Raw genomic sequence first — 5,975 nt, 5'->3', positions numbered from 1 at the left:
GTTTTAAAATTTGCCAACAATTTCTGATTTGAGAATTTTTCAACAAATTCTGGTTAGACGATTTCCCAGCGATTTTTAGTTTACGAACAGCGGGGAGGGGCGAGATTCGAGGATGTCTCGCGTGATCCAGTCCCGCGATTTGTCCCGCTGTTGCTCACGAAGTTATAAAGTTTCCCCTACCGCGGAGGCAAGGAGATACGTCTTTCGTCTTTGCCTAGGGAGCGTTTATCGCCCGATCCATATTGAAAACCGTGGATACTCGCGGGGAAGAATCGCGACGCGTATACCGTGGCCTTTGTTGCCGTTTATTGGCACGATTTTCAGGGGTGCAAATTTTATCTTCAAGTCTCCGAATAAATGTGTAATTAATTTTCTTTTTTGATATTAATTTCTCCCTCTTCGGTATCAATTTTCCCAAATTATTCTCTGGTTAGTGCATTGAACTCTCAGTCATTTCCAAGAGTAAAACATTTTAAAGAAAATCATGCATCGACGATGCATTTCACGAACGCATAGACAATTCCTTCGAATTACCCTTCTTATCCATCGCATAACTACCAAACCTATCCCGTTGTTTCGCGCATTCAGTTGTTCCTAAGAATGAAACTACAGCACCGGCGTATTCTTTCCAGCTGAACGTTCCCTTATGATTATAAATCTACATCCGGCGCGAGTAGCACGGGTCACCGAGGGCTTCGAAGAGTATTATTCAAAATTAGCGGGGCCAGCGAAAGTCGGAAATGCCAATTTGGCCCGGTGAAGTGAGGAAACTCTACGCGGCGGTTCCTCGCCTCCGTCTCGCGGGCACAAAAGAGCGGTTAATTATGATTCTTTTATGATTCGATTTAACCGATCCCCGACCCGGGCCGAGGCGGCAGAGCCTACACCCGCGGAATATCGCACAATGTACGCCGGGGGAATTAACGGACTATTAGCAACGGAACAATGGGAGCCTTTTTCTTGCCTCGCGGCCCGCAAACGGCGCCCGTCTTCCGACGACGATGCGATCGATGTTCCGTCGAATCGCTGAAAATATCCCCGCGCGATTTTTCTACCGGCGATCGCGGCGAGCTCGGTTCGCTGATTTCGACGCTTTCGGGTCAGATCTCTGGCAGCTATTTATCATGCCGTTGCGTCACCGCGTCGATCCATCCGCGGAATCTTTCGTTTGTTGTTCCTACCAACAAGCAATTAAAATAGCGGCACCTGTTTAATTAAATTTACAATTGAGTGATTTAAGAGAAAAGTATATTTATTCCGCCTTTGATAGAATATTTTCAACTAAATTAATATAATTATAATAGAATATTTTCTATTAATCTCTTATTTAATTATATATCCTAAGTAGAAGAATATTAATATACTGTAGAAGAAAAAAAATACATAATCCAGCCGTTTAATTAAACTACAATTCAACTGACCAAATAACAATGCCCGTACCCTATATTAAAATTTACGGTATATTAAATTTTACAATATATTAAAATTTACAATATCAGTCATTGCTGAATATATTTCCACATGAACGTAATTTCTACTTTCATGTAAGAATTTGTCTTTCCCCCGGTTTCGAAGCCAGTCTCGCGGTATCCCGGTTTCGCAGCTTGGCCGCGGTCAACTGGCAATTAATTTCAATTATAAAAATATCATTGCCCTTTATGGCGCACGCAGGTGGTTCGCGGTCAGGGGTCAGCTTTTTGCCGGTTACGCTCGCGGGGTCTCCGCGTAAGTTTCCACGTAAGTATGGCCGAGGGGGGTTACCCCTTGCGCCTCGTTGCCGAGATTAATTCTGCACGCCTCGTTTTCTGGAAAAAGTGGCCCTTGAGCGGCCACGTTTCGCCGTTCCTGAGATCAGAGGAGAGGCACCTCGCCGCGCGGCGCGCGGAATTATAAAACGCCACGATAATTTCTCGGCTCGCTGTACGACCGGACCTGCGGCTGCCGTAGCTTTTAATCGGAATGTTGTGCTTTGATTTAGACGAGGTTGGTAATGATATAATAAAAATAATAGTTGAGAAATTGAGATTCACTTGAAGATATAGTCGAGACGATTTATCAAAAAGATTAGATTCATTAACCCCTTACTTTAAACCTTTACTTTGAACCCTTACCTAAAAAATTATGATAATCAAAAAGGTACTTACTATCGTTAATGTGAAGAAAATGGTGCGGCAAGGGGTTAATATCGCATGACCGTGATTCTATAAAAATATATGTTAATTATTTTTGTACAGGAAGAAAGATGATTATTTCTCTACAAAAATTAAAAGGAAAGTACCACGATCATTTTTATACCTAAAAATAAAAGATAATGCACAATTATTCGTCTACAAATTGAATAAAACTGCTCTCTGCACAAAAACCCTCTAACCATTCTCCCATAGAAATAAAAGCCACCGTACGACAATCATTTTCCCAGGAAAGGAACAAAACACTCGACGACACGTTTTTGTCCAAACAGAAGAAAACACTTATATTTTTTGCGCAAAAAGGGGGGAAATAATGATTGCCAATTTCGCGCGCGCGAGCGCGCGGGGGGGGGGAGAGAGAGGACAATAAAAGATGAAATACGAGGAGCAGTTTGATCTTGACATTAAAACACAGCGGTGATCGATCAAGGACAAAGAAAATGAATATTTAATAGGATTATTAACGTGCGAGTACGTCTTTCTGCGAAGAGAAATAACAAGCGCTCGCGGATTTATGTTTTTGCCTAAATTCATAAAAAGGACAATGGCGCGGCGAGAGGTCGACAAAGTCTAGCGATGGCGAGTCACGCGGCGAGAGAGGAGGAAGAGAGAGAGAGAGAGAGAGAGGGAGAGAGTCAAAGGTTCGGACGTGCACCCAATCATCAAAGTCGCATTTTCAGTGTAATGGGTGTGTTTAGCCCGTGAAAGCCGGTGGTGCTCTCGGGTGGAAAGGAACGGAGGAATGGTGGAACGATCGAGGATCCTGGGTCTCGATCGTGATCGGCCCCCTCCGCCGCCAATAATCATCATACGGCCGCAATTACGGGCCTCGGGCGTCCAATCCGGGCCCTTCTCCTCGCTCTACGACACGTCGGTCTTCTCTCTTCTCTCTCCTTTTCCCTCTTCCCTTCTCTATCTCTTCTCTCTCTCTCTCCTCTCTTCTCTCTCTCCTCTCTTCTCTCTCTCTCTTTCCCTTCTCTATCTCTTCTCTCTCTCTCTTTCTCTTCTCTATCTCTTCTCTCTCTCTCTCTCTCTCTCTCTCTTTCTCTACTCTTTCTCTCTCTTCTCTACTCCTCTCTTTTCTCTTCTCTCTCTCTCGCCATTGCTCTCCGTTTCTCTCGAGCGTCCGCCACTCTATTATTAGGGTGTATTATCGTAATGCGGCGACCAGCATGTCCGCTTGCCGGGGCCAGCGAAATGGCTTCCATAATAGGGACAGACGCCAGAATATCCGGCGTTTTACCTCGCAGCATCCACCGAGCGCGATCATCGTGGGACGAGCACCATGTGAACCGTGGATGATGCGTGACCACGGTGGTTTCGACATTTTTCAAAACCTTCGGCTGCCAGCGACCGCAGAAGAAACGTTTCCTGTTTCGACGCCGGGGAAGCCTCCTCGGCCTCCATCGATATGTTAGCAACAGTGAACGTAATTAGAGTACCTTATTTGCATTTCTCATAAATCCTTGGATGATCTTGAGCCTAGTCTTGTGCATTTTAAGAATCACATTGTTCAATTGTAAACCGTAAACTGCTTTATAAGGCGTTGCATATATCGTAGAGAAGGGCGATTTGTCAGTGGATCGATCAACGTAATCTAGAAGGAGCATCGTTGATTATGGCAGGTCGACAAAATTCGTCTGCAATAATAAATCATGCCTGAGTAGATTAAAAAATATTCCATTTATTTATACCTTCTAATTCTTTCACAATAAATGTTTAAAATATTGACGCTTTAATTACCAAGCGAACGACCTCAAAGATAAAATTACAGCGTTTAATCATATTAAAATTAAAAGAAATTAAATTAAATTAAAACGCGAGAAGGGTAATAGAAAATGGGTATAATGTAAGTCAGAGAAGGCGTGTTGGATTGAAATTTAAATTACCAAGATTTATAATCATCGAAAAATGTTTCCTCCGCGAAAAATCATGTGAAGAAGGTCGCCGCCCTCTGGAATGTTTAAAGGGTCACCGAGAAGCCTGTATAAAAGTAGCGAGACGGTATCGGCAAGAGGGGTAGCGTCGATCGAAATAAATCCGGACCGCGTATCGTTGAACCCGCAGACTCTCTGTATTTTAAAACAACTAAAAGAAGCCGGTCGCGGCTCGCCCGGGGCCCCATTTAAATCTGTTGAATGGCTCGGAGGAGCAGAGCAACCTTCTCTTTCAGCGCGGGGATTCGGCAACAAAGGCGGAGGTTTTACTTTTAAATTTAGTACACGGCCCGGCACTGCCTCCCTCTCTCCAGCTACCCCACCCTCTCGCGTTCCCTCTCTCTCTCTCTCTCTCTCTCTCACCCTTTTCTGCTCGTTCGACTCACCCCTCGCGACCGCTCGGTAAGTAAAATAGGGATTTAGACGTAGCTCCAGTTTATTGCGAGCCGGTTCTCCGGTTGGATACGATAAATCAGCGTTCGGTAAATCGTTACCGATCATCCGGACGTGAATCAGGATCTGGCCCGCGTGTACCACGGATCCGCGTTAACGAATTAAGATCCTCGCGAAGCGCCGCGACACGGCGGCCATTTCCTTCTGCTTTGCGAGACGGTGTTTAATTTTAACAGAGATTTGCTCAGATCAGTTTTTGATTTAATTGAGTCAATTGATTTTATAGATAATGATATAGATATTTTGTTACTTGGAGATTTGCAGCTAAAGTGACATTTGTAATAAATTTATTAATATTAATAGCGTTGAAGGGTAGTATTTTTCTCTATTTAAAATCAGTCTTTATAATGCATATATTTTTCGATAAACATATGGAACGTAATACAATATTATATATAATTATATATACGATATATAATGTATTAAGCTGTGACAATAATTTATAAGAACGATTCAGTTCTTATATTGAGTCATTAATTTTTTTTCTAAATAGAAATAAACGTCAATTCTTTTACCATAAAAATCTAGAATTAACAAGACAGAAAATTGACTAAAAAAATACAAAATCTAATCGCTGCAACTTAAATGACTTTTAATATATTCCAAATTTCCGTTCTTCTTGATTTTCTCTATTATTATTATTTTTCTCCGTTTCCATTCTATTATCAACAGTATCGGAAAGTATTTTGCAGGAAAATTTTTCGTAGGCAGCCAGATAGAGCTGCCATTAGCCTAATCCAAAGTTCCGAAAGTTCCACCCCGGCGTGGGCCAAGCACATTACCCTAATGAATTGGAAATCGGGCAGGTATCCGAGACAGAGCCGAAGTTCAATTAACTTTAAGAATCAGATGACATATTTAATTTCCTCGGAATAATGAGAGTGGGTTCGGGGAAGGCCGAGCAGCCGAGAGATAGAACCGGTAGGAGTGCCGGAAGGAGACGCCCGGTCCTTCGTGCTGGCATTAGCTAGACGGCGTCGAAGTTATCGTCCGGGAGGAAATCGCGTAGAGAGATTTATTTTAGAAAATGGGGAATGTTTCTGTTAATCTACGACGCCGATTTGTAAATAATCTGCTGTGAGAAAATTGCGTTGGATTTTTTGATCGGTGCTAAGTAGTTTAGGGGATGATGAGAACAGTTCTTTGTTGTTGTAAAATTTAGCATTGCTTTCGAAATATTACATCTTGGTGTTCTCTGCTAATACATTTGATTTTATAGTAACAAATGGACTATGAATATTTATGCGAATTTTACTTTCACAGTTTAAATTCTAGAACTGAAATATAGCTAAAAATATCGCATCTTAAACTCTTTCATCCCTAAATTGGACTTGAAAGTAAAAATAAAATAAAATAACTTGAAAGCAAAACAAAAATATATTTCTGCTCAGCAAAT

The sequence above is a fragment of the Augochlora pura genome, chromosome 11, assembly GCF_028453695.1.
Source record: "Augochlora pura isolate Apur16 chromosome 11, APUR_v2.2.1, whole genome shotgun sequence".
NCBI lineage: Eukaryota > Metazoa > Arthropoda > Insecta > Hymenoptera > Halictidae > Augochlora > Augochlora pura.
The sequence above is the reverse complement of the archived record's forward strand: the minus strand, read 5'-3'. Positions refer to the sequence as shown.